The sequence below is a fragment of the Pinus tabuliformis genome, chromosome 5_1 (assembly GCF_031772625.1).
Source record: "Pinus tabuliformis cultivar Carrire ecotype Pingquan chromosome 5_1, CPIR1, whole genome shotgun sequence".
Classification (NCBI taxonomy): Eukaryota; Viridiplantae; Streptophyta; class Pinopsida; order Pinales; family Pinaceae; genus Pinus; species Pinus tabuliformis.
Genome location: NC_142305.1, coordinates 667,701,106 through 667,725,231, shown reverse-complemented (window position 1 = coordinate 667,725,231; position 24,126 = coordinate 667,701,106).

The following is a 24,126-nucleotide window of genomic DNA, read 5'->3' as shown; positions in this document are numbered from 1 at the left end:
GTCACCGCCACATCACCCTGCCGTACTGCCACGTCACCCTGCTGACGTCACCCTGCCACGTCACCGCTGTACTAGGACCCACCACTGACGTCATCACCAAAAGGGCGCGAAGCGCGAAATTTGCAGCAAGGGATGCCCGGAATGAAAAACTGAGGTAGTTTTCGATGCACGATTAGCACTTAGAAAAATTGACCAAAATGGAAACCCTCTCATGGATCGGCTACCAGCAGGCCCAAAAATCGCAAATTGACAGGAATTTCTTCACATAGGTTCAGAAAAGGGGAAAAAACAGTTCTTAAGGCAACAAAGGGCCGAACAGCAGCCATAAAATGTCAATGGGACAGTTTAAAGCATTCAAAAGACAATAAGGAGCCCAGGTTCAGTGAAAGTGTATCAGAGGAAGCGACAAAAACTATCAGTTAGTGTTTTTGGTGGAAATACCTATTTCCAAAGCAGGTAAACATTAAGAGGCCCCCATCAAAGTCAATAAAGTAGTGTTGGGCCATCAAAGCTCGCGAGATCAAAGTTAATGCATAAGGCCACCTAAGGGCAGCACTGCAGAAATCAAAGCACAATTATGGCCAAATGCCAGCACAGAGCTCTAAGGACATCGTAGTTACTCATTTTTGAGGCAGCTGCCCCCAGCACAACATTAGATAGATATTTTGGCATTTATTTCAAACATATGTTAGGTTAAAGACACTTATTACATCAGATCTGTCTCAGATCTGATTCTTGTAGATATTTTGCTTATAAAAACCACCCTAATTTACTGTTTAGAGGGTTGGTTGTTTGATTCACTCCGCTAGAGACTTGCTCTGTATGTTTGATGATTTCTTTAATCAAAGACTGCTGAAAGCTTGGAGGATGGACCGTTTGCTGTTTGTTTAATGGTTGAAGAGTGATTATGGAATTCTTGTGCTACAACATGACTCAATAAGTGTTTCCTATCTCTGTTTTCCATTGATATATGCTCATATCATACATATGTCACCGTCTCAAATAGCAGGAAAAATGAATAGCCTCGACTTTGTTTAATTGCACTCTATTCTCAATTTCTGTTGTTTCTTTATGTTTTCATCCGAATTGGTCATGAATATGAATTCCCTTTGGCTCATATTTCCCTAATTCATCCATGTTTGACAGTTATCTAGGGATTCTTCACTGCTCCTAGATAGAGCTCATTCGCCTTCCCTTTGTTAAGCTGAACGAGAGATTCTTAATTGCCTCTCATTCCTTAGTCTTCAATCCATCTCCATTTTGTTATAGACATTTTTGTGCCTTACAAATCTAAGCATGAAATGTCCATAAACCAAGGGATCCTAAGTCCCTAAAAGTGTTGTTCCGACCCCTAGAGGAACAAGGTCAACAAATTACATCTTCTCCCAGAAGTTCTCCACCAGAAACTGCTCAGAATCAGTCAAATCAGGATCATTTCAGCTGCTCCACTAGCTAGCTGCGTTGGATAGCACCCAAGTACACTAGCTAGGTGCGTTGCAACGCACCTAAATGCACTACCAGGGTGCGCTGAGCGGGAAATGACAAATGGCAGTGTCGTTCCGCGAGGTGGACAGACAATGGAAGCTTCCAGAATCTTCCCCAATGACACTTGCCTCACTGAATTCGACCAAGGATGAGTAAGAGGCTCTCAGTCTCCAAGTGGAAGCAAGAACTGACAGAGAGAAGCCACTAGTCAAATCATAAGCTGACTCATCCTCTTTGCATACATCTATATATGGATCCCTCTCCCAGAGATCCAGAGGCTGGAATTTTGTACATTGCAGAGAATTGCTGTTGGTTTTAAGATAGAAATCAGAGTATTGGGTGATTTATACTTTGTTGGAGGTGAAGAGGGGATTCCTTTGCTGGGGGGTTGATGCTGAATCAGGAATCATCGGTTGTAACTCCTCCTGGACCTTCTTGTTATATCAATAAAACTATTTGAGTTTCTCCTACATGCTTGTGTATCAATGATGTTTTGTTATATTTGCATGTTTAGCTTAAATCTGATCCTAAGCTATTTATGAATATAAATCCATGTCTTTGTGTAGTTTTCCTCTTTTGTGATCTTGCAGGAACTTGGTGAAGCTGGGCAAGTAAGGGAGCAGGTAGCTGGAAGCTATCAAAGAGGAGAGAGATTGGATCAAAGGACTAGCGCAAGACACAGGTTGGTTCATCCTATTCCTCTTCATTTATAGTTCATAAAGAAGAATACGAAAGTAGTTTTCTCCATTTGTTTCTAAGGTAATGTCACACCTTAGTGGGATAGGGGCGTTCTGAGTAGACACTTTTCCCGTTAACAAAATGGCGACTCCGCTGGGGAACGTGTCTAGTTAGTTTGTTTGTGTTTCTCTTGTTGTTTGTTTCATAAACACAGAAGTAGCAATCGAACTGCATTTTCCATTATCAAATGAAAAGTAGACACCTGCTACTTCAATCCATTCACTGGATTTGTTTATGATTTGAACAGCTGATTCACAAATGATCTGATTACCCTTTGTGATAGCTCTTAGACCTCCTTTAAATCCATCCTCTGATTGTGCATTACTGATTGCTTTTACTCGGCCAAAAACCATAGATTAAACTGCAAACCGTGACCCAGAACCCGGATAGAATTCTCGTTTCTGCCCCAGCGCAGGCTCTGTGAAGAGATTCTGCATTTCAACGCAGTTCCTGAGAGGGCTACCTGTGCTGCAATCCAGTTTCTCTGTGTAACAGGTGCGCTGATCAGCCTAGCCCTGTGCAGCTGAGGTTCTTTGCTTCATTTTTTTCAGTTTTGTCTCTGATTTTTGCAGCCTGTGATCAGTGTGTGTCTGTTTAAAAACCCCTTTTCTTTTGCCTTAATTCCACCTCCTTTGTACAAAAAGACTGTAGATGTTCTTTGTGTGTTTGTTACATCATTTACAGTTTTCCATTGAAAGAGTAGAATAGTCATACTGTCGTCCTTGGATTTAGATCTGTCGTAAGTGTCGATTTTGATCTTAGGAGAAAGTTTATTTGCTGTTGACAGTCGATTATGCTTTTACTTTTTCCTTTGGTTTGAATTTGAGACTTTCTGGTGTCGAAACGAGTGTTTATTTCAAAATCATAAAGTGTCGTAATCATCTCTACCTTTTGGTTTCGAAAAGAAGCTTGTTTGTGTTTGTCACTTGAAAGCAAATTCAGATTTGTACATCAACTTTCTTTTTAGGCATCAATATTAAGAAAGTGAAAACAAATACATGCATATGTGCATTTGCATATTGATAGTCTGTTTGGCTTGATTTAGGAAAAGTGCATTTACAATGTGCTCTTTGCTCTTTGAGAAAAGATTGTGTCTTTCTTTTCCCCTTGTAGCTAGGATTTTCATTGCTGAAAAGAGATAAAAGTTTGCTTATCATCTTTAGACTGCATTTTAGGAATTACATCTACATCTCGTGGTGATCCCAAAAGGTAAACTTCTAAGAAAGATCAACTTAAAATAAATTGAATGAATCTAACAACGCTTTGGAACTTAACGCACAACATTTAGAGGTCTAGGCTAGAGACGTATTCCGGCGTCGTAAAGCCTGGTAACTGTTGTCCTCACTGATGGTTGGGTGATTCCTCCACTTTGAGATGATAAGTGCCAGTACGGAATTGTGCTCCCATGTACCGTCGAGTATATATTGGGAGACACCTATAGGCTTAAAATCTTTTATCTATAAGAAGCCATGTCGGTCGCCCTACTGATCGCAATGCACCGAACACAACATTCGGGAAGATTGACTGCCGTACCGTAAAAAGTATTCTGCAATTTTGCGATTGGTTTGGTACTCCCTCTACCTAGATCTCCAGAGTAGTCCCTTTCGTTCCTTTTCAGACTCCTTAACGGAAAAGGTCCATCTGAGCACTTGTCACTTCAGGCTCATTAAAAATCGAAGGAGACTAGAGTCATCTTTTGTTTTTTCTCGACTCTTTAAAATTGAAAAAACAAGTTGTGTCAAAGCGTCTTAAAATTTATTTTAAACGGAATATTCATACCCTTTTCCTACGTTGATCTTAGGTTGAGAAAATGGAGTCTACCAACCAAGGAATTCCCCTTGGTGGAAATCCTAGTCCCTTCTCCTCTTGGGGAGATGTTGGTGCGCCCCATATGGCCACATTGTCGCTTCCAGGACTGACAATTGGCTTGCCAGTATGGCTCTTCTCGACCAATGTCGTTCAGAACACCACTATTCCTGAACAATCGAATCAGCAATTAGACGAGTCCAGAGTTGCCCACCAACCTTCTACTTCCTCTAATTCTTCCTCTCCTCCTTCCTCTTCGCTTGATGGGGCTAGCAAAGCCAAAAGTCAAGTTCCTAAGGAGAAGAAGGAGAAGAAGAAGAAAGAGAAGAAGAAGAAGGAGCCAAAGGCGAATGGGGGAAAACGAGTGTCGTCTAACGAAAATCCACACACTGCACCGACCAGGCCTAAATCGCCATGTGTCATTTGCAAAGGAGACCACTTTCACAGAGATTGTCCTTGCATCCCTCGGATACTAAGGGACTGGTCTCCTCGTTTTCACAATACGGTGTCATCAACCTCTGATGATCATGTTGAAAGCACACCGTCAACTAGCGAAAGTGAAGCCCCAGGACAAAAAGGGAAAGCTAGATTTCCCTGTAAACTGTGCGAAGGCAATCATGCCGTCCACCGTTGTCCCTTCTTAGATGAAGCGAAAAGAGTTTTGGATGATCGTCCGGTTTCACCGTTGCGACTTCCTCCTGGATATAAAAAACTCTTGCTGAGTCCGTCGCTAGTTGAGAATCTAGCTGGCCCGCTCAAGTGGTCGGCTGAAGCGCCTATCATCGAAGATAAACCATCTGAATCCATACCAAACGAATGTCAAAAGGTCGAGGCGGCAGTTGACCCGGTCTTGCCTTCAGAGGTTTTATCTTCGGATGATACAGTCACTGAAGAGAACAAGGATGACACCATCCAAATTCTCTTCATCAACATAGACTCCGACGAACATGGGGGAAATCTACCCATTCCCTTACCACAGGAGGGAAGTTCATCAGAGCCATACCCGGTCGTCTACTCGGTCCCACCTCCAAGCATCCTAGTTGTCTCCTTCGCCTGGAATCAACTAGGCAGACCCCGTTTACCAGCAAGCATACCATTCCGAATTATCGTTCAAATATATAGAATGGTCATGGCTGGTACCATCATAGATGAGGGGGCTTCTATGAGTATCCTTTCCTCTATTGCTTGGAAAGCGCTTGGTTCACCATCGCTTTTGCCTGAGATGAGAAATCTGACAGGCTTTGATAAAGGAACCAGTCGACCTTTAGGGTTCCTTCCCGATGTGCCCATAACATTGAGAAGGAAGACAGTTCAAATGAACGTAATGGTTGTTCAAGGACCCTTGGATTATAACCTACTCCTTGGACGAGACTATATTTATTGCATGGGAGCCATCGTCTCCTCACTCTTTAGAGTAATGTGTTTTCTGCACGAAGGAAGAGTGGTCAAGCTCGTGGACCAGCTTTCATTTCCCGGATCACGCATAGCAAATAGTCATATACCATCCCTAAATGGTCTCTTCACGCAAGAAATGTCTCAATCTCCAGTCCGTCCTCCCGATGAGCGCGAGTAATTCGGAGGGATATGACTGAAACCCAGGGGGCATGCATCCTGGTCTGCTTCGGCAGGAAAACTTCGGGTATAGGGTAGGTTTCCACGGGAGAATATGACTAGTCTGTACCCCATCCGTCGGTGGAAGAGGGGTTATTCTAGAATAAGATTCTCTTGTCAAAGTTATGTGAGTTGACAGAACTGAGTCACTCACCCTTGTTTATCTCGGTAGACATCGCCGAAGAAGTGTTTTGTTTGCACCGCGAATAGAACAATCTTTGGGTAACCTCTAAGAGGTAGGCCTTTCCTGATAGAACAAATGTTTTTTCTGCAAATTGAGGGGTAACCTTGAAACCATATTTTATACCTGGGGGCATGCAAACCTTTTGGAGTGCAAGTGAGAGGCGGCTATTTATTTTTTAAATTTTTAGGACCTCTAACCCTTTAAACTCGTAGGATTAGTCATCACCTAACTTGCATAAAGAAAGGATGTGGGGAAAAAATCTAAAAGTTGCCATTTTATATGAGACATTCTTATCATATGACTAGATTAATCGAGCAGTTTTAGCACATAGTTCAAGCTCGTTAAAAAATAAACATAAGACATGAGCAAATGTTTCCACCCGTGTTTAAGCTCGTTAAAAAATGAACTATTCCCCGGTAAATAACCACCGTGAATGAAGTATTTCAGCCATTAAAGCCTTAGTCGTGTTTGCACCGTCACCTCCACTTTTCCATTGGCCGATCATTCACCTCCATTTGATTGTTTACCCATTTTGAGGAACAACTGCGAAGAGTGATTTCACTAGCCATCCTTGTGACACTGCCGTGATTGGAAAATTCCAACCCTTACCTGGAATCATCTGCTACCCATTTTATCACTCGTTCCTCAAAAGACGAGTCTTCTTTAAGCTCTTTTCAACTGACTCGTAAAATATGAAAAGATTGCCGAGTTTTGGCCTTCCAGCTCGTTAAAGCGACCGAAAGCGCTATCCCTCCTCTAGATTTTAATCTTTTTGGACTTGAGGGATTATTGCACAAAAAGATCGAGCGCTTGTTTTGTTCGGCTCGTTAAAACTATTAAAAATTCATCCCTTCTGTATTGTTTTATACTTTTTCGGACTTAAGGGATTAGATGACGAAAAAGGAATTTTGGAGTTACCTTTACGCACCTTTTCAGACTCTCTAAAAATGAAAAGGACCGAGTTATCTTTGTCGTTAAACTCGTTAAAAATATTAATAGCGACAAACTTGTCTTTAGACGAGAACGAGTTTCACTATCGCTAGGCTCGTTAAAACATAGCGATGGCCCGAAGGGCAAATTATAGAACAAGCATATGTTATCCTCCTCAAGCTTGACAAAAATAAAGAGGTACTGGTCAGCAATGACTGGGGAAAAATTGGGAAGAAACTCAAAGAATCTTTATTGGTAGCAAGTCGCTCTTGAACATGACACTTCCACTCCGTGCCTGAGTCGGGTTGGGTTGTTTCATTCACCGGTCACATCACCATGGTCACGCCATACCATCCACATTTGGGGTAAATGCTACCAATCCATCACATAAGTGTCGCCGACATGTTCAAGAGAAGTCATCCATGTCCCATCCACTACCATACGTTACACTTCATTCTTTCATGACCGCCATCCTGAACCATATATCATCAGATCGTTTTCACCTCCATCAAAATCATTTGCTCCGTTCCGTGTCATTGATGTGGGATTCATTAAGGCCCTCCTTTGATGGATCGCTTCTTGTCGGCATCAGCTCATTATCCGAGAAGTTGATCTAGGAACACCCCATTCAGTACTTTGAAGCTTGCATGCCTCAATGGCAAGTTTCTCACTTCTGGCGACAGGTATACATCAATGACCTTCGACCGAAAGATTTTGCGTGGTGTTCGACGCCAAGCCCTTTATTCACACCACGTTAATTTTACTGCAGTACCTTGAGGGTCATCATCATTATCGGTGATTCCTCTCGCGCTTGTTAATAGTTTACATCATTGACTGGTAATCATGCGATGTCTTTCCATGTTCGACTTCAAAACATTTCTCACATGGATCGACTTGTACTTCGAGTGAAGATCGGACGAGATTGAAGACTCCGGATCTAGTTTCATCCATCTGGGCTACGATATATATTCAGGAGAATAAAGACATTGAAATGTACAACATTGCAGCACAGATAATCATCCTACCAAAAGGATGATGGCTCTATCAGAATCATCAGTCTACCATCAGACGATTGTCTGTCCTTTGTACATGAAAATGAATTTATAAAGCTGAGCATGGGAATTCCCACCTCAGCTAGATCATGAAAACAGTATGAAGATAATGTATTGTATTGTATCTTATTACAGGTCTCCTCCCAGCATTGAAAGAACTTCGGATCCTCCTAATAAAGCATTTCACCCGATAAACGGCCTCATACTTTAGGGGGAAACTGTTATAGACATTTTTGTGCCTTACAACTCTAAGCATGAAATGTCCATAAACCAAGGGATCCTAAGTCCCTAAAAGTGTTGTTCCGACCCCTAGAGGAACAAGGTAAACAAATTACAGCTTCTCCCAGAAGTTCTCCACCAGAAACTGCTCAGAATCAGTCAAATCAGGATCATTTCAGCTGCTCCACTAGCTAGCTGCGTTGCATAGCACCCAAGTACACTAGCTAGGTGTGTTGCAATGCACCTAAATGCACTACCAGGGTGCGCTGAGAGGGAAATGACAAATGGCAGTGTCATTCCGCGAGGTGGACAGACAATGGAAGCTTCCAGAATCTTCCCCAATGACACTTGCCTCACTGAATTCGACCAAGGATGAGTAAGAGGCTCTCAGTCTCCAAGTGGAAGCAAGAACTGACAGAGAGAATCCACTAGTCAAATCATAAGCTGACTCATCCTCTTTGCATACATCTATATATGGATCCCTCTCCCAGAGATCTAGAGGCTGGAATTTTGTACATTGCAGAGAATTGCTGTTGGTTTTGAGATAGAAATCAGAGTATTGGGTGATTTATACTTTGTTGGAGGTGAAGAGGGGATTCCTTTGCTGGGGGGTTGATGCTGGATCAGGAATCATCGGTTGTAACTCCTCCTGCACCTTCTTGTTATATCAATAAAACTATTTGAGTTTCTCCTACATGCTTGTGTATCAATGATGTTTTGTTATATTTGCATGTTTAGCTTAAATCTGATCCTAAGCTATTTATTAATATAAATCCATGTCTTTGTGTAGTTTTCCTCTTCTGTGATCTTGCAGGAACTTGGTGAAGCTGGGCAAGTAAGGGAGCAGGTAGCTGGAAGCTGTCAAAGAGGAGAGAGATTGGATCAAAGGACTAGCGCAAGACACAGGTTGGTTCATCCTATTCCTCTTCATTTATAGTTCATAAAGAAGAATACGAAAGTAGTTTTCTTTGTTTGTTTCTAAGGTACTGTCACACCTTAGTGGGATAGGGGCATTCTGAGTAGACACTTTTCCCGTTAACACATTTAGCTTGAAAGTTGTTTCATGTGTTGCTATCTTGCTCCATATTCCTCTTGTGACCAAGAAAACGCACTAGCAGTCCTACTCCTTGACTCCATGCACAATGATTTGAAATTCTCATACTATACTTACCTCTCTATTTGGAAGCCTCATCCATCCCACCAAACTCAAACAAAACCCCTTGAACTCAATAACTAGCCTAAAATCATCATCAACAAAGCTAAATTATAAAGAGAGAGCCCTCTCTGATTGCAGGTAGGCTAGGACCTGCAGTCCAAAGATTGGTTAGTGGTTACCTTGGTCGTATTCCCTTAGGAGTCAAAGGGAACAACCTGAGTGATAATAGGTGTGTCACCAAAATGATCTTTGGAAGTTGATGAAAAAGGATGATGTGAACGAGAAGACCATTCTTCTAAGATATGAGGAATACCAGAACAATTTCTAAGATTATGGTCTCCCATACAAAGTTTGCAAGGATATCAAAGTTTGTGAGGCTTATCAGATGGTTTTTCATTAGAAGTTGCATTCGAAGAAATGGTTTCTTGGTTTCCCCCTACTGAATTTCATTCTTCTTCTTCTTCCCTTTCTTCTTCTTCTTATCCACCTAGTTACTAGTGTCAATACTTTCACTAGGAGAAGAGGAAGAAGGGGAGGAAGAAATAATCGTCGAAGAAGGTAAAGGGTCACATTTAGGATCAACTGGAGGTTGATTTTGTCCAGTTGTAGGAATATTCAGTTGTGGGGCCAAGGAGGTTGAGAACAACAATATTGGAAAGCCGATGGTAAGACCCGGAATGAACAATGTAGCCATATAAGGAGCACCAATATTTCTGAAAGGAGGAAAAGGACTAGGATTCCCATCAAAAGGAATTCCTTGATCGGTGGACTTCGGAGTTGTTGCCATATGTTTCAACCTAAAATCAACTAAGGAGTGACATGGAGGATGTTATCCACAGTCAATTAGTTTATTTTAATAAAAATAACATAACAAAACAAAAGAGGGATAATCTAGGCAAAAGGATTACCAAGCAACTGTGAACTGCAATATACTGTCTCAGTAAACCAAGGACTTAACATACGTGCAGGAAATATCCCCAAATGATGTGTTCAGTATATCATAGTGTACAAGGTGGCTGACTCAGTTACCTATGGATGAATAACAACCTAATGTAGTCCTCCCATACATACCCGAAAGTACGTGGAGGCCCAACCTGTATTAGCACTGTCTAATGTGAAACTGCACAGTGAGAGCATTCCTTTATACTTTTCGTACTATAACACTACCCTATATAACCGAAGGTATGTGGATGAGAAATGATATACTTATGTACATGGAATGAGGTATCACAGTTAGAATGTGTTGTAGACAATTAACGACAACTGCTATGTTTTACGACACCAAAACACTTCTCTACCCTAGAACCTCTAAATGTTACTCGTTAATTGACAATGCTCCATTAGGTTAATTGAGATAACTTTTAAGTTGATCTTGATTAAGATTTTGTATTTCAGGTTCACCGCGTGATGTATTTGAAATTCCTAGAATGCAACTATGATGAGAAACATTCTTTTCATTTTATTTGAACAATGAAAACCTTAACTACAAGGGATAGAGCAATCAAAATGTTTAATCAAAGAGCATAGAGCACATCTAATGCAATTTCCCTATATTATTCATACAAGCACACACAAACCTCTAGATGCATAATGCAAGTTTTCTTTTCATTTCCCTTAATGTTTAGATGAGCAAAAGGAAAGTAAATGCACATACAATCAATCAATACTTTTCGCAAGAAACAAAGACTTTACGACAGTTCCTTTTGAAAGAAATGAAGACTTTACAACACTTCCTTTTCAGAAAATATTAATCGACTATAAGCTAACTTTGACAATGAATTGATAATGATAAAGAAATAATTTAAAAAAAACTAAATAATCAAGGAAAAAGTAGGGCTAGGAGGAGAAATACAACTTGATTTCAGAACCACAAGAATAATTTATCTTTCAGCAAACAAAAACAAAAGCAACTTTGGAAAAATCAAGGCAAAGGTGGGTTTTTTAGCCTATGAGGAATCAGTGTAGGCCAGAGTGGGAGACAATGTGTTGCAATGCACTGTCTCTAAGGTAGGGGATACTCTGTAGTGCACTCTGTCAAGACCAACACTACGCTAGTGATAGAGAGTCAAATCAAGAGACATTCACGCACAATTTTTGACTAAAAACACTTCAAAAAGATTGAAATAAGATCAATAAAGTCAAACAAAGTCTAGTAGGGTGTAATATGATGAGGGTAAGCCACCAAGAATGACAACCATTCCCCATTATGGTCGCTGAATTGTTATATGGAATTTGCATTTACGGATAAACACATTTTCCCTAGGTGGGTGACTACACCTAGAACAACAGAAAGAAAGAAGTTTAACCTTTTCTTATAGAAGATAGATGAGATGGAGGAACTTAATTATAGTATTTTTCTTCCTTGATCTCTTTTGAATCACTCCCATCACTCCCACTTGAACTAAATCTTCTCAAAAGGTACCTGTATCAAGAGAAACAGAAACTAGAAACGATCGAAGAATACATGATCCATCCACTATAAAACAATGGAATCAAAGACATTAAAACACATAATCATCACAGATATGAACAAGAATATGAGAAAAGGAATAATCTCTTTCTTAATGTAGAATGAAGAGTATCACCCACTACAGTTCGATCTTGTGCCACTCCTCCAGCTTCAGTCCAACCCTCACCACATCAAAAGCACACTACTCCAACAGCATAACATTTCTCAACATAAACTCAATTCTCAAACCAACAGAATTTTCTTATAAACTTCATATTCTAGCCCCCTCATCACTATGATGAGTGCTTAATTTATAGGAAATGGAGGTGGTTTTGTCATAAATGAGGGTATTGAATGGCCTTCCAAAATTGGAGTTAGTTTCCATGGAGCAAGGGATGAGAAGATAAGAGGTTAATGGATCCTTAGCCTATCCAATTTCAAGCTCATAGGAGGAGATAAGAGATGGGATCCTTCTAGAATAATCTAGAATGAAGGAATATTCCTAGAACCCTATGAAATTTTTCTTAATCTCACCCAACACAGGTCAAAGAGGGCCTAAGTGCACTGCAGTGCAGGCCATAGTGGGCCTACCTCCTTTGCAGTGCAGTTACCCCTAACCAAGGCTACGCTGGTGTCCCAAGGAGGCATTTTAACAAGGCTGCAGGCCAGGAAACTTTCATAGAAGGAAGCACTGAATGTGATGACTTGTCTAGGGCGTGTAACAACTAAATTAGGGTTTGATGAGCCCTAATTGTACTTATTTGAATGTCGGGAGTGATGTGCCCAAATAGATCTGTAACAGTAGCTGAGTGTTTGGACCCCTGCAACTGAGTGCGTAGGGCAGTTTTGAGTCTGTAACCTTGAATTGAAGATCAATAAAGACAATTTCTGAAGAATTCTTGCGTATTTCTATTTATCTCTGTTAATGTTATATGCTGTCAATGAATAATGTGTTTTATGGAATATTGATCGAATGTTGCATGATTCTCTTGAATAAGTCTTAATGATGTACACAATGCATGTTTAAGTACTTTTGTGAAGACTCTGATGAACTCTGTTATGTTTACTAATAACTTAAGTAGATCTACGTGAACACTAATTTATGGTTATTCTCTAATGCACATAAGTGGATAAATTGACTGTTAAAGGTCCGCAAAGACTGATTGTAGACCTTCGTGAAGGTCTGAAGAATGTTTTAATAGAGTTGCTGTAATGTATCCTAAGAGTGTATCGATCTACGCAAAGGCAAATCCGAGGCACTGGAAGACATCACACTAGTCTCTAGATGCAGAAAATTGGTTCTTTCATCCCCTCATACTGCTTTGGGTGAGATTGTAGCCTGTGCTACGTGGGTTGTTGTTGAAAGGGCTAGTAGTGTAGGGATTTTTTGGTTGGCGTAGCTAACTCTAAACCTAGGTCAAGGCCCCCTAAGCCAACAAGCCACCATAACACAACATGCATAATCTCCTGTGTAGTTTCTTTTCCTACGTAGTGTCCACCTGTCGCTCCTCCATGTGCTTCAGCGAGGATACTAGTGCGTTCAAATTTTGGAACATACCTTCGAAGTATTTCATCTGTTCCCATCTTGTATAAGTGACCCGAAATCAATGAAAAATCTGTAGAGCGGACTACTAATTCCTTATTTTGCTGAGTGGAATATCCTTCTGGAGTTGTACCCATAGTTAAAAACTTAATGATATCAGCAAAATGGTCGTCCACGACGTGCACTAGAAAGAGATGCGCTTTCGAAAATCCTTCCTCTAAACTATTTGGTTCTTCACCCATTTCAATAATTGATGGGTGGTTAGGTCCTGCATTTAGCCTTCCAGGCTTCACAATCACTTCAAAGTCATATTCTTGCAACAACAGTAACCATCGACAAATTCCCCCCCACAAAACAGGCTTATTGAGTAGGTACTTTAGTGTGGAGTGATCTGTACGCATTTTAAAGTGTCCGCCCAACAAATAATCCTGAAACATTTGTAGTGCGTAGACCATCGCTAGTCCTTCGCACTCTGTAGTGGAATATTTCTTCTCAACCTTTGATAAATTTATGCTTGTGAAGGATATTGGATGATTAATTTCTCCCTCTCCTTCCTGTGTTAATACTGTAGCTATTGCAATGCAAGAGGAATCTACACGCACATGGAATTCTTTCTTCCACTCTGGAAACACCAAAATAGGCACGGTCACCATCTTTTCCTTCAAGACATCCAGTCTTCGCTAACATTATTCATCCCAAAAAAACATCACATCTTTTTTTAGTAATTTTTCCATCAGCGCAGTTATCTAAGCATATGCCTTGATAAAATTTCTATAATACCCAGTGTTCCCCAATGTCGCAGGCATCTGTTTTACATTCCTGGGAGCTTCCAAATTCACAATCACAACAATATTCATAGGGTCCACCATCAATCCCTGCTTAGATACTACATGGCCAAGAAAAATTCCAAAGGGCACACCGAATATGCACTTCTTCAAATTCAACACGATTTGATACCTTTGACATGTATCTAGCATACGTCGCAGACTTGCAACATGGAATTTCACTAGTCCAAACATAGTCTAATCATCAAAATAAACCTCCAAAAATTTATGGATAAATTATTTGAACGCCGCGATGACAACCCAAGAGAAGACCGCAGGCGTGTTCTTCAATCCAAATGGCATTATTTTATATTGAAAGCAAACCCACTTCATCGTGAAGGTTTTCTTGCTACGATCTTCCGGTGCGATATTTATTTGATGGTATCCTGAAAAGCCATCAGTAAATGAATAAGCCTCTTGTCCTCCAACATTCTCTAATACTTCATCTGTAAATGGTGTTGGAAACATATCATGCACACATGCATCATTCAAATTTATTAGGTCTACACATATCCTGATTTCACTTTTTTGTTTCTTCTCTTGGACAACCATTATGCTCACCTAATCAGATTCTTCTACAGGTTCAATAATACCAGAATCAATCATCTTATCAAGCTCTTGGCACACCTTTTATTTATACTTTGGATTGAGCTGATAAGGTCTATGCTTGACAAGCTTCACATCTGGTTTCAAAATCTTCATAACACCCAAGTCTCCAACGATCCCTTTCAACTCCGAAAACTTTGTTGGGAATAGATCTTGGTATTCACACAATAGTTTGGCCACATTATCGACTATATCCTCATCCCTACAATCTCCTATCTTCACAAACTCTGGCTCTCCTTCAGATCCAATGTTTATTTGTCTAGTTTTGAGAGGTTCTGATATATCCATGTTCTTAGCTCTAATACTTCAACTTCGTGTTGTCCTTGTGTCTCTGGAATGTTAATATTCCCTGGGTCTTCTTCTTCCTCTTCAACAGTCACATTGTAACATTCTAGCGCATGGCACAACTATGTAATCCAATCCGTCTGAGACCATTCTACTGGATCCTTAGGCATTTTGAATATAACCACTTTTATCTCCTAGAGTGCTTCATCAATGCATTCAAACCCATCCTCAAAGCTGAGAGTCAATAAGAAACTTTCTCTTAAGATAACCCGTTCAATTGTCCCATGACGAAGCTCCTTTTCCAAATACCAATTCATTGGAATTGTGTCTAAGGTATGACAAAAAATGTGCACCCATTTTGGTTGTGGTTCTATTCCCCAGGCCTTAGTCCATCATGCCAAATGATTGCACGGATCATCCTTCCCACTGTACTTTTCTGTCATCCGAGTATTAGCATACCCAAACCTTAATTTCATCATTCTTCTATAATCCTTCCATCCAGCGAAGATTTCCTTAAGCGTACCCCACAAAAAGGTAAGCGTAGCACGTAGTGCCAACTCCAGTGCTTAGAAGCGATGTTCTTCAGGTACTTCCCTTTCAAATTCATCTAAAAACAAGTCCACATCAGTCAAACCATCATAATGTGGAAACTTCCTTACCTTAGTTGAGACACACTGTAGTGATTTGGTCATCATATTGCAATGGATCATAGATACTTCATGCAACCGATTCTTCCAGTGTTCACGCTCTTAATCCAAGTCTGAGGTGCAGGAGTTATCCTTGTCCCATGCATTTATTCCATCGGTTGTAGGATTGATCCAATATTCATTTCAGACTGTGATCTTGTATATCTGATCTAGATAATCACCACTTTCCACAAAGTCATGAATAGGTCCAGTATAACGTGCTCCTTCAGTAGGGTCTAGTGGTACTACAACCCTGAGTAATTTCCTTTCAAATGTCATTTTCCAGTTCTTCAAGTTGATTACCACATCCATATCAAAATCCCAGTCAATTCCTAGTAGCGCGAGGTAAGGGTTACTATCATCCACTACTTAAATGACCTCAAAATCAGCCAACACCCTCGTGCCCTCAATGTCTACCATTACACCATATAAGCACCCCATCGGAATAATCTTCTGTTGATTTTCTATGCAAAGATAAATAGGAGACCACTATAGTGCAGGTCTCCCCATTATTTCCCACACCTGCTTAGGTAGGAAATTTTCATCAGATCCCAAATCCAGGATTACCTGGTCCATTTCATATTCTCCTGTTTACATGATCAACCTCATCTCACACTCCGTTCACTTATTATGCTTACCAATTTTTCTCACGCTGCATTGTTTAGCAGGGGTCTTTTCTTTACTCATGCAATTATCGATTAACTCTTGCAACCCTTCTACTACTTTCTTATCACACAGTAACTTTGTACAGGTCTTGATAAATGTAGCTAATACTAAAGGATCTACCTCTTGTGTCGTACTTGTTTCTGGCATTTTCTCCTAGCTTCCAGAGGAGGAGGCCTCAACAAAGTTCTTCTTTGCTTCTAGGAAGGTCTCTTTAGCACAATTAAGGTCAAAGTATATTTCTTTCTAAGCGACCTTGCGCACCCACCCATCAACCTCAAGCTGCATTCCCTTATTTGTACTAGTGGCCATACCACTTCTTATTACTATTTTTATGATCTGATCTTATTCGCGAGGCTCAACCCTCATCCTTTGGATGTTTTGTGTAGGCTACTGGCGCTGCATCTTCTTTTCTTGCATCTTTTCCATAAGGACTGGACATTCCTCTATCACATGGTGAAATTGTTGACAACACTGACATGACGAATATTTGGGGTTTGTGTAAACTCATGTGAAGTGTCCTGCTTCATCACAATTATTGAAAATTATCTGCACATGTCCTCGACTATTTCCACCCCCTCTTCCTCATTCACGGCCTTAGAACCCTCCACGCACTACTCCTGTGCCTTGATCCCAAGGCCGAATTTTTTCCTGCATTCAATAGGTAGGGGTTCTATCCATCATTATCTCATAACTCATAAAATGGCGTTCTTCATGTCCCACAGATTTACAGAAATTGCAAAACAACTGTTGAGGGTCTGTACAAACTTCTGTAGTAAATGGAAATTATCAGTCGCATGCTATCATGTAACCTAAAAAATAGTGCACCATGGGAAACTCCTGTGCTTGGCCCAATGTTATTCTCTTATTTTAGGGGAACATGCTCTCCCTCAATAAGATAACTCTTATAAATCGGGCAATTGTCCTTATCATGCCCATGGCTCTTGCATTTCAAGCACCAGACTTCAACGTGCACCTCTAGTTGGGATTCCTTTCCTTTCTTGAGGATCTATAACTCTGAGTGCAAACTTTCCAACTGTGAGTGAATCTATTGCACTCCAAGGTTTTTTTCCTAGATGGGTGAGGCGTCCAACCTCATCACAATTTCTAAGGCTTCTGCTTGCATTGCTATCTTTTGTTGTGATAGAGGCACTCTTAAATGTGGCAAGAGCGATTCTATATACTAGTCGTGATGATGGGGATTTGTAATCACCATATTGGCTTGCTTGATCAGGAATTTCAACCTTTGATCAAAATCCCAAGGTGTCTCATCTACTGTTTGTCGAATTTATTTAAACTCAATCACCGACTACACCTTTGACTTAGGCATTCTAAACTCCTTGTTTAGAGCGTGTTGGGTTTCTACCAATATTGCTGTGGGATTATCAGTGCAATACTTGATTTACCATGTCAATACTCGATCTTGTAAGGCTGTGACCAATTACACTTTCTTGATAATATCATCCATAATCTATTGTATCATCCATACAACTCCTGCAACAAACCAAAATTGTTCGATATCTTCACTCGCTACCCCTTTAAAAACCAACATTGTGATGCAGGCAGGTTCCCTCTATGGACAGAGACAACCCCTCTAGCCCTAGAGTGGGTCTATTCAAAACAAGAACAATATCAAAGCAAGTTCCCTTAGATAGTTAATGTCATGAAGGCCTACCTTCAAATCCTCGTTTGATGAAGTTCTCGTTGTGTTGCTCTAGCTCTCGTTCTAATCACTTTTGTACCGGAAACAACATATAGAGAACAACAACAAACATAATAGAACACGACAAAAATTATCTACTTAAAGGGTCAAGGAAGTTCAAGCTATCAATATGTGATTTTGACATAAGATATAGGAAATAAACCTTTGATTTGTATTAATATGAACTGAAGTAAAAATTACAACCATGCCTTGACATTGTAGGTCTCCTTGAAGGGCCCTGTCAGCATGTCTCTGTAAGCATTCACTCATGACTTGTCTCCCAAGAGGATGAATAACTCTCTCTCTTACCAAAAAGGCAAAATTATGATGCTAGAACACTCATACAAACAAGCCAAATCCACACAAAAGTATCCCAGGCTAAGTTACATAAGAGGCTACTTCCAAACTCTAAAAGCTACTCTCTCTAACTTCAACTTCAACTACTAACTGCCACCAACAAATATTAGTCATGAAGGAGAAATTTATAGGAGGAGGAGCCTCCATAGGAGATGGGATAAAGAGCTTATCCCTTTGGGAGGTTTCACAAAAGGTGGAACAACCATCCTAAAGGAGAGAGCGGAGCTCAGCTGATCCAACAAACAACCCTAGGACCGCCCATTGACAATTTGTTAAAACAAACTCGCCAAAAGTAGCTTGTTGTGAGTGAAACACAGGGACATAGCAACAACGTTGCTAGGCTTAGTTAAATATTGGCCATCTTCACAGGTGGAATAACTGATGACCCGTGACGACCCAAAATTAAAGGTTAAAAAGGGTCTGCTCCAGGAGTAATGAATTGAGCTATTCTTCCTGATATGACAAGGAAGACATTGACACATATTTTGCAACATGACACAAAGCAAATATCAATAACATGGACCAGAAGTGTCTGGGATCAAGGAATGTGGGGTCGGTGACAAAATACTGTGTAATAGATGCCCCCTAAAGCATGAAGGCCAAGAGAGTGGGAGGGGTGAAATGCTTTACGAATCCATATCTGAAACAAAACACCATCGCGGAGAACCTGCAAATGCAAGTACAACTGATATCTCTGATACATAGTGAAAGGAAATACGTGTGCATAAGGCATGGGCGCAACCATCTAGAAGATAAACATAAATGATCTGCAGTATGGACACAACCATCCAATCAAAAGGACCATATAAAAGACTCAGGTATGGTCGCATCCATCCAATCAAAAGATTCATGTATACAATCAGGAACCAATCCTCGCAACCTGGACTTGTGTAATCTGAGCCCAGGGTCTTGAATCCCAACCTGATCAAGGTACAAATTATAATATGTGAATAGATGTGTTGAAGTCGAGCATACTAGAAAATCTCTTGATTACCAATCAATGATGTCAACTGTTAACAAGCGCAAGAGAGACCACGAGTAATGTTAATGGTTCTCAAGGTATTGCTTGTACAATCCACAAAGTGTGAAGAATGATATGAAGTCAAACACTTTTGAAATCACCTAATCGAAGGCCAATAATGAAATCCTGTCGTCGAATGCGAAGAACTTGCCATTAAGGCATGCAAGCTCCAAGGTACCAAAAAGGAGTCTCTAGATCAACTTCTTGGATAATGAGCTGAAGTCGGCAGGAAGCGATTGGTCGAAGGAGGACCATAAAGTTTCCCACATCATCGATGCAAGACAAAGGAACAAGATGAATGTGGATGAGACAGAGAATCTAACGAAGGTGTGTAAGGATACAAACTGCAGAAGGATTAAGCTCTTGAACATATCAGCGACACGACTCCGGAGTTTGGCAATATTTTGGTACCAAGGGATCAAAGGTCATGATGATGCAGTCAGGATCATATGGAATGAGGTGAAATGGATAACCCAAAACCCTCAAGGCCAACGATAAAGTGAGGATATCCCAACTTGACACGAAGCAGAAAGAGTGTCGATATTCAAGAGCCACACGTTGTTGTAATAATTAATACAACTGACAAAATAATTCCAAATTTTCCCCCACCATTTCTAGCAAGTACCCTAATTATTTTTTATCACAAGCTTGAAGGGGATAGCATATGCTTTCACTGTAAGTTCATCATTCAGACGAATTTGACCTAGTGAGTTTAATGAGCCCTAGGAAGGAGAAACTCTTGTTCATCATGGTGACAAATCTAATGTCGTTTAATAGTTTAACGAGTTTGAAAAAGGTGTAACTCGATATCTTTTTCATGTTTAGATGGTTTGAAAAAGACACGTAAAAGAAAAATCCGCATGGTCTCCTTTTGTATGTTTGTGTCTCTCGAGCCCGAAAAGGTAGAAAACAATACTTGAGAGAACCGCTTGACCATTTCAGCCAAGGAGTACCTTTTTCATAAATAGTGCCTCCCAACTCGAAAAGGGGTATGTTAGGTTCCTATACCAATAGGTGTCATATTTCATGATTGACTCTGGAAATGCTAAATATGATCATCCTTTTCATGCTGCAAGGATTCCATATTTTCAAAAAACCAAAAAATTAAAAAAATGTAAAGAGGGTATGCCCTAAAAGAAAAATCAAAGGGAAAAAAGAATGAATTGGTCAAGAAAGAAAGAAAATGAACCCCAAAGAAAAGACCAGGAAAGTGTGCTAGTCAAAATGCAACTACTATCCTATTTTTGTAAAGAAGTTTAAAAATATGCAATCAGTGACTTCTATCACACTTGATGGATGGCCAAACAGCTCAATCTTGGCCAGTCCATGTTTAAATTTCTTGTTTTAGAACTAGAGAATAAGATCTGTTCCAACAGTTTAAGCTTGGCAGATCAATAGTTAGGTAGAGAAGCAAGGGTGCTTAACAGCTAAATCTGAGCCACTGGAAGAGATAAGGGTGGACTTAGATAGGAGGGTAGTTAAAAGAAAACAAGAGAGAAAGGGTTTGCTAGTTCAAATGCACCCTGGAAAAGGAAGAAAAAATGATGGGATTAATAAGCTGAGTAGGCAGTTTTGGTGTTGCAGAAGCAGGTTTGTGATCAGTTTTTTCTTGTTGAATATGATCTATCTCATGAATATCACAAATACTATAGCAAGGTGGCTGCAAAACACTTGAAACATGACTAACTTCCCCTCTCATTTCCCCAAGAAAACTTACTAACATCCCTTCAAGGACAGTGAGATCTGCTCAGTGGTCCTAGTTCATTTCATTTTATGAGGAATACCAAGTGGAACTCTGGGTTTACTTAGCCAAAACAAGCCAAATTTCTTGTGTAAAAAGATCCTTCCATTTCCCTTTCATTTCCCTAAAAACCTAAGTTCTTACCTTATAAACTTAGCGTTCCCCATTCATAAAACCATATTAACACATTAACTTATTCTATAGCTCCTATATAATACTCCCTGCCCCTCTTATACATAAAATAAATAAAACAACCCCAAACTTTATAATATCCTGCCCCAGGCTTATTAAAGCCATATGTCAACATTTTTGGGGTCCAAGGTTTACCCGAAACCTTGTTGACAACCCTCCCCATGTACATATAACCATGGGATTTAATTAACGTTTGGTTGATTAAATAACCAACCCGCAAAACCCAAAGTTGAAATACACTGTAATTCTCCGCAAAAACCTTAAAAAATGATGAAATAACATAGCGGGTCCCATATATTACCCCTCTGCCTATTTATCATGCCGCCAACCGTTGGATCTGATCCCCCAGATCGAACGGCCCACATGCGTATCGCAAGCCTTTATATACCGAACGATAGCATTTGGGGGATGGGTGGCATTTCTGCCGTACAGAGGACACGCGGCAGGCACCCGAGGTGGTCACTGGCTCCCCCTCCAATACCACTATGGCCCAAAAGTGGTGCGGGGACCAAACCGCTTACCGCCTATGCCCCCTCCGCACCAACGTCACCCTAACGTCACCCGCTTGTCACCCTCACATCATCAGACACGTCATTCACCACCCCGCATCTGTGTCATCTGCCATGTCCGCCACGTAACTGCCAAGTCGGCCTCCGTACCCCTGCTACGCGACAAAATCATTGCGTCATGCTGACGTCACCCAACCAAAGTGCGCCAAAACCCGCCAAGAACAATTTTTTTGTCAAATTGGCGTGAAAAGGTTGGTTTCGTCCTTTTTTGTTAGTTTGTTCTATGTGACGCGTTCATACGATTTTCAACCGAAATACCTGTTGCATTGCACTGTCCGCCATCCAGCTAACTCCAACCTGCAAACCAGTCTTCAAGCTCCGCCCACCACCTGCATTTTGCATAGAGTGCCCATTAAAGCAAGTATTTACTAAATTGCTTCTGAACCCTGTGTATTTTTGGTTTTTCCCTGAGTTAAATCCGTGAAAACAAAAATTGTACAAATCCAATCGACAACTCTTTAGAAATATACCATAACTATCCTTGTTTTATCCATTTTTCTACAGAAAACCAGAGTTCCATAACTAAAAACACGGTGCTACCCCCGAACCTCTGCATTTTAACCTCTATTCTACCCATTTTTCCGAGAAATTCCTCAGAATGTTACTCCCTCTGCAAATTGACCCGTTTAGCTAAAGTTCAAGCTCATTTTGGCCTGCAATTCCCCCAGAAAGAACCCAAAAGCACTGTTTTACCTACTATTACTGTGGAAACTGAGATTTCAAATTCAAAAATCACCAAAGATTGAAAAATGGAGGCTCCAGTGGCCCTCAATGTTGCCCCCTTGAATGCACCACACAAGGAGTTGGAATGGTTGCCCTTAGCTGATAGGGACTTCCAAATACAAGACATAAAGGGTATCAAAGACCATCTGTAAACATTTTGTGAAATTAGAAACAACTACCTAAACAAGACTGATCTCTATGGCATATGGGAGTCCAATCTGCCCATATATTATCTTCCATCAGTTAATGTATTTCTAGATATAATCTGCTTGTGTTGTGCTAACTATGAGCCTACTCAAAGAGCAGTCATGTCCCCAAATGGAACTATCCTGTTCTATATCACTCCTGACTCAATCAATGAGATGTTGCATTTCAAGCCTAATCAGCCTCTGGCTCCTCTGTCTATGAAACATTTGCTGGACCAAGGCTCCAAACTATCCTCTGTAGAAATAGGCCGAATTGCCAAGTTATTCATGAGCCTAGACTCCCAGCCCAGAGGCTCACCTCCTTTTCACCAGGTCTATTTCAATGAAGTTGGGAGAACTGTTATTGACATGATATACTATGTCCTGGGTTTTAGAACAAGCGAGTATGTTGATGAAACTATTCTAGCTCTGATGTCCATATTTATTCCAGGACACCCTCCTGCCATCAAGTTTGACTTTAATACCTTCATTAGCAACAAAATCCATGAACAATTCATGAGCCTAAATAGAGAAGGGGTTTTCAAGTATACAACATATATATATCATCTGTTCTTATACTATCAAATAGATAGCTTTCAGTTCCCTGTCAAGAAATTGGATGCAAAAGGAGAAAGGAGATCTGTCGTATTTTGGACCCCAGTCTTCCATATAGTCCATAATTCTCCTTATACTTATTGTGAGTTCATTGATCTATTCATATATCCAGTCTCATCTCTACTGATGAGAAATCCCCCTCCCAGACTCTCAGCTGAAATGTAGAAAATCTTGCAGCTGTCCAAAAGCTATAAAATAGGTGACTGGTACTTTTACCAAAATCACATAGAGATCAGGATTTATGGCTGTGAATTGTGCCCCTACAAGCTGCCAAAGTATGTACCTATGAGACTTTTTGCCCTTGAATACTTTAGGCAATTTATTAGCTCAGATTTGGCTCATTTTTATGAGGCCAACAAAAAGGCTCAACTGAAGCTAAGAAACCAACTAGGCCCCCTCATTATTATCAAAAGGAAGGGTGGAAAGATGCTAAAAAGGTATTATGTGAGCAGCTCAAACTAAAAAGGAGTTTTTGGTGGGTACCCTATGACACAAAAGGATTTATCCATGATAGAAAGAAAAAACATAGGCTATCAAGCTATGAACATTGTAGAATCCTAGATATAGAACAGTATGCTAATCAAGATGAATGGGTAGAGGGCACATTGGTAGAATAGATTACTGAGGAAGAGAAAATGGAGCAGGCAATGAAAAACCTTGAAAAAACTCTTGACCTGGACTCTTTTGGACAGGTCTCTTTCAAATTGCCTCAACACATTGGAGCAGGCACATCATCTGCTACAACTTCACAAGAACCTGCCCAAGAAAATACTCCACCTGCAAA